The sequence below is a fragment of the Rhinolophus sinicus genome, linkage group LG03, assembly GCF_036562045.2.
Source record: "Rhinolophus sinicus isolate RSC01 linkage group LG03, ASM3656204v1, whole genome shotgun sequence".
Taxonomy (NCBI): domain Eukaryota; kingdom Metazoa; phylum Chordata; class Mammalia; order Chiroptera; family Rhinolophidae; genus Rhinolophus; species Rhinolophus sinicus.
This window is the reverse complement of record NC_133753.1, coordinates 73,834,049-73,848,298: the sequence shown is the minus strand read 5'-3', so window position 1 is coordinate 73,848,298 and position 14,250 is coordinate 73,834,049.

Below are 14,250 nucleotides of genomic sequence, written 5' to 3'. Positions count from 1 at the left end.
ACAGAGAAGCCCAACAGCCAAGAAGTCCCAGCTACACACACAGAAAAGAGCCGTCCTTAGAAATGTAATACTAATTAAACACAGTCATCCAAATAGTTAATTTGTATGTGATATATGTATATATGTGTATTAATGCTCGTATACATACATACAAATGCTGGTAAATGAGGAGAATTTCTCTGGAAAGATACATGAGGAATCTATAACATTTGCTGTTTCTGAGGAAGATAATTAGGTCAGCAAGAGGGAAACGGTGTAAGGGATACTCACTTTTCATTATTTACTTTTTGTCTCTTGATTTCTGTAACACAGGCATGCATCAAGTGAATAAAGCAAAATGTTTCCTCTCCCAAAGTAATAATAATAGCGTTTAGGTGCATTATCTGCTATTCCCATCTCCTCATCAAGCTCTTACAGTGTTGCTTACTCACATATACACATTTATTTTTAACGCTTTCCTTCATTTCACTCGCTATTTGTTTTTTTTGTTTGGTGTTTTTTTTTTGCCCAATTATCCTAAGGGTGTAACCTCTCTTTTCATTTCATTTGTGAGGCAAAAAATTATCCTAATTATGGTTGGCCAGCGTAACAGTAATGCTAATAATATTTCCATAGCAAGGAAGAGAAACTCCATAAGTTTGGAAGGGAAATTAACCATAACAGTCACTGCCATCAGTTTCCAAAGACTTTGCCTCAAGGGCTCAGATAATTCAGATTTTTAAAAGAATTTTCATGCACCTCCTCTTTTTCTCTAATTAAGACTACTTTACTTGAAGCACTAGCTTTAAATATTAAGCAACTATTTCTTATTCAATTTGTTTTTAGTTTTGCTTAATCACTGTACGCAACAGCCTTGCTTCAGTGTCCCCCACAGCCAGGTTCCTGATTCCAGCTGCCTCATGTCCATAGTAGAGTGAGATAGCAGTTGACCTTGGTGCTCAGGCAAGCCCATCCTAGAATAGGCTAGGGACCAGTTGGGGCAATGGAGGTAACTGAGGAAGCACCCAAAAAACAATCTTCAGGAAGAAATGGCAAAAAGCAGGTGGATATGGCATCTTTAGCCTAGAAGTAAAGGATAACCAGACGTCCAGGAGGTAGTTGATAACTAAAAGGTTTCACAATGAGAGCAAACAAATCACCCCAGGGGCCAATGCAAACCAGCACTCAGGAGTCTGGCAGGGAAAGCAAATAGAGAAGTAAGGCAGGATTAAAAGCATATGAGGGCCAGATGGGGAGCATATCAGTAATGGGGTGCAATATAGCAAGTAGGTCACTGGGAATAAGATTAGAGCAAGAAAGAAGTCTGAGCTGGCCAAAATCTTGTCCTAAATCAATAGACTCCTGAACTATAACTCTTTAAAGTCTCCTTGATCAAAGAGACTTTACTAACCTGAGAATTTAATTTAGGAAAAGAGAAAAAGATGTAAGTGTTTGAAATAAATGGCTTTAGTCTATGAACTCGGAGTAGGAGTTGTAGATAAGGGTCAAGGATGTCAGCAGCCTAGGGACATAGTCATCATTTATAGCCATTATGTAGAAGAGTGTGTTCTACATTTTAACCCATCACAGTCACCTTTGAAACAGAAACTTTTCAAGTTGGAAATTACTTCCTAGGTAGTGTTTACTCTTTTACCATCGATGACGAATCACACCTTCAGAGTTGTTTGAATAATTGTGTTGGGATGGTTTTGGTGGTTCCCATAACTGGAGTGTGCTCCTCACATCTAGAATGCGGAGTCCAGTGATTCTACAAGTCCCACAATAAGCTAGACAGACGTGCACGCATGTGCTTGCACACACACGAAATGTCCCACTCAAAATGCCAGGAGTACCACCCTTGAAATATGCCAATTGTTTCACTTCACAAGTGTCCTTCCCATGTATAAATGCAGCCCGGTGGGATGTCAAATCTTCCATTGGAGACCTTTAAAATTATGTTTCCTATGCGTATTTACCTGAATTCACTTATTTGTGGTTTGTAATCTCCAAATATATGGTGGGAGTTTCAGATTAGGTTTTATAGACGTATCTTTCATGAACATTTCATCTAATTATAATAAACATGGTAGAATAAGTTCAAAATTATCACACAAAGGACCACAGAAGAGAGTTTTCTTGCTGATGTTTGTTCTTAATAGTAAAGGAAACATATGGGTGAGAGAATCTAAGGCATTCTCAAGGTAATAAACGCATGCAAAGGAACAAGAATCAATTAAAGCAAATCTGCCATGGATCTTGGATTTGACAAATCACCTCTCAGCTTTGCAACAGGTATCCGCCTCAGGTTAGCATTCAATCAATGCACTGAAGGAAACATCTTCAAAATCAGTTCCTGTGTCGTTACCCTCAAGAGAGACTTGTTTATCGGAAAGGCACCTTTGGTTTTTAAAACAAGAGAAGGACATATGTTCAATGATTCCAGGGACTACAGGAGTCTCGGGCACCAGCAGATTAGAATGAACTGTTCACCTACTTCAGCTCATTAAATTCAATAGCGGTGCTATCTGTACAACAGGATAACGATGCTCATAAATCTGCAGTTGGCTGTGAATTTACTACACAACACATTCACACGCAAAGCTTCTCTACAAATTTACTTTAATATAAAGTACATCATCAAAGCCACTGTGTAATGCGTCAGCACCATTTAGACAAAGGTGTTTCTGCCTAAGTGTCTTAGAGCACACTTACCTCAATAATGGGTAACACACATGGAGTGCATGGAGTGTTAATCAAATCTGTCTTTGCAGATTGAACTTTCACTTTTTGAGGTAATATAAATTAATTTCTGAAGGGAAAATACATTCACATTTTATAGAATTTGGCAAGCCAAATTTAGAGAACAGAATTTTCATGTCCTCATGTAGTAACTGAAAAATAGACAATCTGATTATCCTCCCCACCCGACCCCCAATACACACATATATATATATATACCATGCAGCCCATGTAAGTCCTTCCTGGTCCACTTTCTTGGTCCATGTAAAATTCAAGTTATCTCTCTACCTGGGGTGCCAAAAAATAAAAAAATAAAAAATGTATACATATTTTAAGCGATGTTATCTTAAAATGTGTATACATTTTTTTGGCGCCCTCTGTATTTTTCTAGGTTCTGTGGTTCTTGTTTTCTCTAACATTTAGCATATGCTACTTATATTTTTAAAAACTAGTTTCATATCTTCATTGCTCATACATAAGCTATATACACAGTGTGCATATATTATAACCCCTGTGCAGAGTAAGCACATAGGTATTTGCTGATGGGGTTATGTTGTTATGATTTTAAAATCTGCAAAGCAAGTTCCTTGAATTCATTTCATTAGTATCTATATCAGTGATTATTTTAAAAGGGCCACTCAGGGACTGCCTAGGCAGGGGGATTTGAAAGTGACCAGGAGACCTTGTCTGGATCAAAATATCTCCCTTGGGTTGCTGGGTTTTCTGCTTTCCGGTCTGAGTTTTCCCATTAATGGGTTAAAATACCAAATGAGGACATAATTTCCAAAATTCTCAAATAACATGGGATACTTTATTTCCTTACGTATAAGCAAGGAATGCATACAAGCATTTATCAATAGAAGTGTACATATGATATAGGGAGGAAGGATTTTTCATTGGAAAGAGATCTGTGGAAAGGATCAGACAGAGGCCTAGAAGTACAGAAGTTACAATGACTTTGCCTCCTGGTCTGCCCAGGACAACCCCAATGTACTCCAGTTGTCCTAGAATAATTGTTCATGAAGCCCCCTTTCACTCTTAGAAGTATCCCAGTCTGGGCAATAAACTATAGTCACCTCCTGTGTGAGGGTCTTGAGTTAAAACTAGGGCCCAGGTTTCTGGGGCCCTTCAAACTCTAGAAAGTACTGAAGAGGGATTATTGTAAGCGCTGGAACTGGAACTCACCTCTCCTGACTCCGAAATCAGGGGTCCTTTTTTTTTTTTTTTTTCTGACCAGCCTCTATAGCTCATTCTTTCCCTTGCCCCTTGGCACCTAGAACCACGCTAAAATCACAATTAGTAGTTCAATATATGTTTACTAATTGACTGATAACAAAAGAAATTATAAGCTACCATTTTATGTTCTGAAGAAGTCCTTGACATGTGTCAGGGATAAGCCCTGAAATCCTCACAACCTACCAAATTCATTTTTATATATTTTTCCTCTAATTTATTAATGTCTTCTCTTCTATGACGAGTGCAAGCAATTGGATTTCTTTTTACTTTTACAGTCATTTTCTGAGTGTGTCTACATCTATAACAAGTCATCTGAGATGTGGTTGCTGGGTGGTGAGTGAGGCATATTCACCAGCTAAAGGAGTCTCACTTATACATCATTGTACCCATAGCTCCAATTTGTCCCTCAGCACACTGATAAAATAGGAGAAATACAGGCCGGAGAGTGATGGGCTGAGTTGTATAATTCTGGGTCGCCATTTCCATTACATATGTAACACAGCAGCTCCACTCTTGTTCTCCATTAGTCAAAATCACAAATTTCAATATGTGAATTCCAAGGGTCCACTACATATTAAAAATACACATTAAATAGGCACAATTATATGTGTGTGTGTTTCTAGTTCAGTTTTGGTTTTGTCTAAAAGAAATGTGAATTCAGACTCAAAAGATCTGCCTTCTCCCCATAATTCCGTTTTTACAAAATTGTCCACAATCAAGCTCCATTTAAACTTCAATATCAAGTTTGTAATGGAAAAAGAAAAACAAAGTCATCTGGGATTGGTGCCAGATCTCTTGATCTAGTTTTGTCACCTACCTAAGGACAGATTTTGATGGATCTGTTTACATGTATCTAGTCATATAACATAATGATCAAATTATACTAACCTGGCACTTCTGCGCTCTTACTGCTGTGAACTGGCATAGACTCCCTTAGCATTTATCATAGCCAGGTTTCTAAAAGGAGAATTAAAATGAAAAACATATTTCATTTGAACCAAGTTTAATCTCCAATTATATCTAATGTTATGATTCAGAAATGTTGCTTTTTGTGATCATTAACTATGACCCAGAAAGATTTTTAAGCACATATTTGGATTTAATGTGGAAATGGGTCCAAAATTAACAGCTGGCAGAGCTCACCATAAGCCCAGTGATTCACATGAGACGTACCCTTCAATTCAGGCAGAACAGGTAGTTATCGTATGAGAGCTTGGTGATTGTTGATGCCTCCTGGTATGGGGCGAGACATCTTTCAAAAAGTTTCTGCTTCAAACTCTCTTCACAGAAATTCATAGAGAAAAAAAAAAAAAAAAACATATATATCCATCTGTTTTTAACATGCAAAATGCTCACCTGACAGCATGATTGTCAATAGAAGCCATGGAATATTTAGTTGTCAGGAGTTCTCAAGGACAGATTTTGCAGGTTTGTGGAATTCTTACTCATTAAATGCTTGGTTCAAAACTAGGGCTTCCATCTTTAGAGTTGGGGCTTCATCCCAGAAGTGCGTGGCATCTATAGGCAATGGCAAAATTTTTTACTGAGAGTTGCTGATAGAAAAATAAATACAAAAGACGATGAGCCCACTACTTAATCTCTTCCAGAAACAGAGCTGCGGGTTGTTTTGTTTGTTTGCTTGTTTTTTGGCAATGCCAAATAGCATCGTGAAGTAATTAGATAATTCTGTACCAAAAAGTTTCTACATGAGGGGCAAAAAGAGGCTTTGGGTCTTCATGGTACAAATAGACTATAAACAAATCTCAGTTAAGTGCTTTAATTTGCCTGTGTAAACATCATTATTCTCTATATATACCTCTATTGTTATAGACCATGTTTTCTTAAAGATTTCCTCATTGTAACCTATAGTCAAGATTCTGGCCACATGAGACAGAGTTCAGTTTATTTTAGTTGTTTTGTTTCTTTATTTGTTTTTAATCAACTTTCTTTCAAATATTGTAGATTTACAGAAAAGTTGCAAAGATAGTACAGAGTATACCCATACACCATTCACTAGTTTCCCCTAACATTAACATCTTACAAAACCATGGTACATTTGTGAAAATTAAGAAATCAATATTGAGGACGACCAGTTTGCTCACTGGTTAGAGAGCGGTGCTCATAACACCAAGATCGCCGGTTCAAGACCCACATGGGCCAGGGAGCTGCGCCCTCCGCAACTAGATTGAAAAACAATGACTTGAAATCCTAGAAAAACACACTGTTCCCCAATATTCCCCAATTAAAAACAAAAAAAGATGAACTTAAGGTATACAGAAAATGATTACAGAAGATCTGAGATGCGAGAAGATACAGTGGGAAATTATTAAACATGAAAGCGATCTACACACATATTATATAAATTAATAAAAATGATTAAGTTAAGAGTGTGAAATAAAGGATGGAACAGAAATACAAAATGTTAGTAAACAGTGCCATAAAAGTTTATAGTACAAAAAAAAAAGAGACATACAGGCCTGATTTTATCAATTTAGCGAAGTTATTAACCTTTCTGAGCTTGAGTTTGCTAATCTGTAAGCATTCAACAAGCATTTGAGTTCTAGTTTACTTATCTGTAAGCACTCAATAAACATTTGTTGCAAAAACAACCTAAAAAAAAGAAACCAATATTGGCACAATGCTACTAACTACAGATTTAATTTGTATTTCACCAGTTTTTCCACTAGTGTTCTTTTTCCTTTCCAGTGTCCAAAGTAGGATGTCACGGTATATTTAGTCATCATGTCTCCTTAGTCTCCTTTGGCATAGGACAATTACTCAGACTTTCATTGTTTTCCAAGATCATAACACTTTTGAAGAATACTAGACAAGTATTTTGTAAAATGTCCCTCAATTTGGGTTGTCTGATGTTTTTCCTCATGATTAGACTGAGGTTATGAGTTTTGTGGGAAAATACCACAGAGGTGAGGTGCGCTTCTCAGAACATCTCTGAGCTGTTTTTGAGCAAGAAATAAAATGGGAAAAAATGTCTTACCTTATTCTCTGGCACAAAGATGTAATAGTTAACAAGCAAATGGCTTAAGTTGTTTAAACATGAAAAATAATAGCCTGAAGTTCCAGGTCTGAACCTGGGTCTGTTTGCTTTAAAACCTTTTCAAGTCTTTTTAGATAGATTTCAACTAAAGGACCACAGCATAAATTTGCATTCATGATAAAGTACTAAACCCTACACTTAATTAGCTATATTTATAAATTAGAGTACATTTAAGAATATCACCATAATAACCATAATCTTATTGACTTGCATCTAATATGCTTCCTTGAGTGGGAGAAGGCATAGAGTTAGAGGTAATGAGACCATGAAAACGGCAGACATTCATAGAGGCATAGCACATATACAAGCATTAGGATATGTCATCAATAGGTTCATTTCTTTTTTTAAAAAAAGTTGATAATTAATGCTTTAGACCAGTAATCTCCAAAATGTTAGGTTCTTTCATAAAGACGTTTTAGCATGCACCCTACTTAACCTAAGTTCTTCCCGAAAAAGAGTCTAAGACAATGGCTTCTATGCAAGGACTTTATTTTCAGAAATGATCTCACTAAAAAGAATAGGAGTGAGAACTGGAAAAAAGGAAAGCAGGAAAGGGTCAAAGGCCAACCCAAAGATGCATAACTGGCCTGGTTACTTTGAAAGGTCAATGAGGTCAGTCATGCTGAGTACCCTGTGAGGAGTCATGAAGAATGCACTTCAGAATTGTCCATGTGGGACGTGGGAAAGGCAAGTACTTCTCCACTGGCTCCTGGCTCACAATGAGTCGTTTTTTACACTTCCGGATCTGTGCTTGCTTGAGAATGACTGAACAAGGGTAAAGAAGGCCCAGAATTACAGGTGAGAGAGAGAGAGAGCAGCTGAAGCATGAAGGTGACGTGTTACACCTGTGCACAGCTGGTTGCCACACAACAGAGTACAAAAGTGGAACAATAGTGTGTGAGCCAGGACCCAAGGGGGGCCCTATACCTGCAGCCAATATACAGGCATTCATGTATAAATTCTTGTGCTACTCTCAACCCATACAAAATATTAGTAAAGTTTATTTTGTTCTTATTTTTAGGTAAAAATTAATATAAACAGAAATCCTAATAGTTTCTTCCAATAGCCTGGGTTTAAACCCCACCTCTCTCACGTGTTATCATGAACTTCTCTGAGTATCGTCTGTAAAATGAGACTACTTCTCACTGCATAAGGCTGTTGTGAGAGGGAAGGGGGAGATAACACTAACAGAGGGTCCAGAAGAGTGTTGGGCACACTAACGATTACAATAAGTGATCATTAGTAAAAATAAAAGAACTGAAATCGTGGATTATTTCAGCAAATAATTTTAGAGCAACAAAAAGTAACTTAACACATTTCACAATCATTTGGCAGAAGAACAGATATTTCTAGACCAGGTGCTTCTTTGAAAAATTGAGGAAAATACAGGACTGGCCCTAAAATTTCAGTTTTCATAATCAGTTAAGGATTGTGCTTTCCTAGTCATGTCTCTAGGTTCTCCTCACTTCCCACCTTTCTGCTATTAGCTCCTTCATGGAAGTGAGTGGAGAAAGAGAGAGATGGCCCCGCAGGCCTGAGCATCAAGACACAGAGCAGCATTCCAAAGCACGGGGCCACCAGGAAGAGCATCCAGTGGGTGGAACACACCTTTGTTGATGTTTCCCTTGCTTTTACAAAAATGGGAAAATAAAACCTGCCAAATAGCCTATGGCGCTCCAGCTAAATGTTTTGAATTTTAGAGCACAAAATATTCCAGACTATCCAGTCTGTCAGCAATATTTTCAACTCTGATTTTTTCTTTAAAATGTCTGCATCCATCCTAAAATTATTTTTTGCCGTGTTGATTTGCTCATCTATAAATGTATGCTGCTTAAGTAGTAGTTTAATGTAAATTTTAACAAATGCTATGAATCAGTGCTTAATTTGCACATTTTGTTAATTACCTGTGGTTTTAGGATAATCCATCCAAGATGTTCCCAATTACTCTGGATAATTAAGAGCTGACCTATTTTCAAAATTTTGTAGCTCAAGTAGAATGAATTCCAGTCAATTTTCTTTCCTAATAGAAAGACCATAATTTATTTAACAGTCTATCAGACATAATTGGAATGTGAAATCTTGGGATGAAAATTGACTTTCAAAGGTCATAGAATCCATCCCCCTACCCTCGCATAGACTGTCAAACCTGCTCGAGGAGAACATATTCCATCTTTTACAGAATATTTGTAAAATGTAGCCAAAAATGTGCACCAACAAACCCGAGGAGCAACCTGTTTCTCCCATGTGAGTCCTAGACCTAAAGAAAGGTCAGTCAGAGCAGTTGCCAATACACACACACACACACACACACACACACACACACACACACACAGAGGCTTGCCAGTGAAGGGTCATACAGCATCGAGTTCACTCCTCCCAAAAATTATTTTCCTTTGGGTGCAACTCAGTCTTTTTATGCCTGGAGGAGGATCAGGTGTTCCCCTGTGAGATTTCTGCCCCCTCAAAACAAGAAAAAGAAATTGACTTTAAATTGTGAGTCATATTTCTCATTGACAAGATTCAGACTCTTCCCTGGCTTGGCAATGGAGAACTTTTTTAACCTGTCTTGCTCCTGTCTCTACCTCTTTTTTGTTAAGGACTCTAGATCTGCAATAGTTATTTAAAAGCTTTTCTCATTTCTTCCTCAAGGCTGGTCTCTCAGTCTCCCTGGGTTTTCTTACAAACCTCTTGCAACCCTTCTTGGAATCTGCCTATCGCATTGTTTACCTCTTTCTGTCCATACCTGGAAAACCATCTCTATATATAAATTCACTTTCTAGAACGCAGAGGCCTCTCTTGCCCTCTTTCCACTTGAGCCAAGTACACCAACTTGCCATCCTTTGCCTTCTCAGACTCCCCATCTTGAAGACTAGTCCTGGCCTAGGTCAGGAGACCTTGCCTCAGAGGGCCTGTGACTTAATATTAAGCTGCATATGGTGTGTTGATGCACTGAGTCTATCCTTCAGTTCTCCTAACCTACCTACCATCTTCCCCATCTCAGTTGTGGCAACTGCTTTTTGCCTGTTGCTTAAACCAAAAATCTGAGTCATCCATGATGTCTCTCTTTCTTTCACATCACACACCCAACCTATATTCTCAAAATACAAAATGGTTTTTGGTGGATTGAAAATATGCATATGAATTCCTTCTATCCCATTATTCAGGTCCCTTTGCAATGTGACTTTGCTGCTCCTCCCATCCAGAGATGGAGTCTTTTCCCTCTCTAGTTATATCGGGACTGCTCTTGTGACTTGTTTTGAAAAACAGAATGTAGTAAAAATTATATTATGTGACTTTGAGGTAGGGACTTTGCAGCTTCCACATTCCTTCCCTTGGAATATTGCCCTGAAGCCACCACATAAGGCAGCTGGTTCAGTACTTACTGGAGGATGAGAGGGTGGGTGGAAGAAAACCAAGGATCCCTGGCATGTGTGGAAGCCCATCGTGGACCTTTGATCCAGCCAACCTTCCAGCGAATGTAGCCACATGGGTAGGTTCAAAAGAAACCATCAGAGAAACCATCTGGCCAACTCACAGAATTATGATAAACAATGAATTATTTTAAGCCACTCTGTTTTGGGGTATGTTACGCAGCCACTTCTCACCACCTGCATTGCTGCCATTTTGAATGAAACTGCCAACCAGGATTCCTTCAGCAGCTTCTTACATGACATCCCTACCTTTGTTCTTGGACTCTACCGTCTCTTATCAACACAGCATCCAAAGTGATTCCTTCCGAGCATATGCCAGACCATGTCACTCATCTGCTCCAAATCTGGCAAAGGCTCCTGTTTTACTCAGAGTGAAAGCACAGGCACTTACAATGTCCTGCACTGTCAACCTTACGTGGTTTAGCCCCAGCATCATCTCTCTGACCGCTCTGTGTACTCTCCCTCACTCGCTCAGCTTTAGCCACACCAGCCACCTTCTGTTCCTAAACACACCAGAAATGCTCCCTCGGCCTGCAGTGCTCTTCTCCCAGATATGTCCATATGGACCTCATTTGCCTTCTGCAAATTTTTGCTCAACTATTACTTTGAATGAAGCCTAACCTGACCACCTTATTTAATATTTCACTTTGCATTCGCATCCTGCCTAGGACTCCCCATTGCCCATATCTTCCTATATCTCTTATCACCTTCTATCATTCTAGAGAATTAATTTACTCTGTTTATTGTCTATCTTCCTCAAAGAAAGAAAAGCTTTATGTCTATTTTGTTCACTGATTTCCTGGCATAGAGAACATGCTGGATAAATATTTGTTGAATGAATATTCATTATTTACAGAAAATGTCATCAGGATCTTTAATAATCCATTTCAAACTTTAACAAATCTTAGTGAGTTTCAGAAATTCCACAAATGTTTTACTTGAATTTTCTTTTTAAAATATGCTTGTGCCATTTTGAAAGATAGTATGGTAAACACACATACCAAATTTTGTGTTAGTTAAAACAGCCTCGTAACTGAATTGGAGCATGGCAGCTGTTTCCTCCTATTTTTCCTCTCCACACTTTCTGTCTTAAAGCCCCTCAAACCCAGGCCAGCCTCAGCTCTCCCTAGTAAGGCACCCACAGACCTGCCCGGCATTTGCTGTATAAGGAGCTTGGGTACTGCAGGTGACTGCTAACATTGTTCTCCAAGGAAATGAGGGAGGAAAGCAAGAAGAAAGAAAATCAATGAACCAGACACAGCATCTGGAAACCAAAAGGAGGCAACTAAATTTTCAGAATGATGGCAAAGGGAAGTTCCAAATGCACCCAGCAGGTATGCACTCTACATATCTCCAGGGGGAAAAATGGTGCTAATTAACTGACAGATTTGACCAGGTGGAAAATTGTATTGAGAGGCATTTTACAAAACTGTTGGAGGATGTGGGGAGGACCCAGTCTTCGGCTGAAGGAAAAGTAGGCTAAAGATAGGCGGCCAGTTGGCTCAGTTGGTTAGAGCACAGTCTCCTAACACCAAGGTTGCCAGTTTGATTACCACATGAGCCAGTGAACTGCACCCTCCACAACTAGATTGAAAACAACGACTTGACTTGGAGGTGATGGGTCCTGGAAAAACACTACATTCCCCAATATTTTTTTTTTTTTTAAGTAGGCTAAAGAAAAAACTGAAATAATTATTAGCTACAGAAAAAATGAAAAAAACTGTACTTGAAATAAATATAATAAAAATCATTCCCTTGTCTACAAAAATCCATACAGCAAACATCATATGTATTGGTAAAATATTTAAATCATTCTTCTTGAAATCAATAGTGATACACAGATATTTGCTATCTCATCTATTCAGTTGAGAACTAGAGATCCTAGTTAATACAATAATTCAAGGAAAAGAAATAAAACGTATAAAGATCAGAAGGAAAAAACGTTATTGCCATTAGTTGTAGACAACATAGTTTTTATACATGGAAAATCCAAAAGAGTCTACAGGCAAAATATTTAAATTAGCAAGCAAATTTAGGAAAGTCTCTACATACAAAGTCACTATACAAAAAAAAAAAAAAAAAAAAAAATGTATTTCTATTTCCAAGGAACAAACAATAGGAAAATATATATATTTTAAATTCTACCCTAGTATGAAAAGCTATAAAATACAAAGAATAAATCTAATGACCGTAATAAAAGATTTCTACCTAGGAAGTATTTAAAAGAGAAATTAAAACTACTTATACAAATAATAAAATGTACCAACCATGTCTGTGGTTTGGAGACCTCAATATTGTAAAGTTTCAGCTATCCTCAAATTGCTCTATCGATTAAATGCACTTCTGACTAAAATCCCAACAGTATTTTGTTGTCATTGTTGGTATTAACAAGCTGACTCTAAAACTTTATAGTCATAAAAAGGCCTCAGAATACTCAGAACACACTTGGAGAAAAATTAAGTAAGAAGACTTTCCGATAGCAAGGATTAAGTCACAGTGATTAAGACAGTGTAGAATGGATATAAGGATAAACAATCACAAAAATAAAACAAAATAGAGCCAGACAGAGACTCACAAATGTACTGTCGGCTAACGTATGACAAAAGTGCCACTACAGTGTTGTGGGAAAGAAAGCCCTTTTCAATAAGTGGTACTGTCTAAAATAAAATAAAATAAATTTTTAAAAGAATTCCACAAGATAAACAGGACAAAAGAGAATGTAACAAAGAAACAGTGTTGTAATGTTTGGGGATCTGCTCTGGACAACTGTTTTCATTATCTGCAGATAAGGTGCATTTTTTGATCCTAAGAAATGAACTCATTGCATCTGCTTTCTTTTTAAGCTCGTCTTTGATTTTTGTAGGAAAGGGACCAGTAGGTATTTGAACATTTCCAGGTAAAGATGGCTCGAGAGACCTTTAGGTGGACATGTTTCGCTGAAATATAGTACATTTCTTGGCAAATTCTACCAATTAAAAAAACTTACTCCACTCTCCCTCTAAAGTATTCCTGGTTCCTGGTGATGCTAGAAGAAATACTCTTTATTCTATTATTTCTTAGAATGACACTTAAAGGGTAAATATGTGCAAATCTGAAATATTAACATGTGCATAACAGGACATTTTTTATTTACTTATATCTTTTTAAAAGCAACACTATCATCTGTTCATTTCAGTTTATTTTTTAACTAATTTTTCATTATTTAAACCATTTGTTGGAGTAATAGGAGAAAGTCCTTGGTTCCAAATTTAAGACAAAATAAAAAATGGTTTCTGTTCTCCTCACCCCATTGCCAGGGAGTTCCCAATCAAATTAAACAGTGTTTTGAGAATTCATCAAAGGCATTAAAAAAGAATGCAGTTTAAATAATTCTGATTTTTCTTTACCCAAACTCATAAAACTAACTTTGAAACCCTCTGGAACCACTGCATATTTCAAATTCTAGTACCTAGTACAGTGCCATGCTCCCTGCAGGCATTCTAAAAATGTTAATTGAATTGAACTTAAATTTAATTTGAAGTCTTGAAGGGAACAAAATTTACCACTTTTTGTAGCTTTTTGCTTTACACCAAGGAGTCTTTTCCCTAGATGTATTGTAAATTAATTTCAAAACTTAATGTTTAAATGAAGGAATAGCAACTCAATACACAGCTTGACAAAGCTGAAAATAAAAAGTCTTTCTGTGATAATCAAACTGCTTTGGTGCCTTGCAATAATTCTCAGTTAGAAAATCAAGTGGATAATAGTCTATGTGTTTAGCATATTCTAGTCATTACAATAATAGATCTTTAAAAATGGATTCCAAAGGGA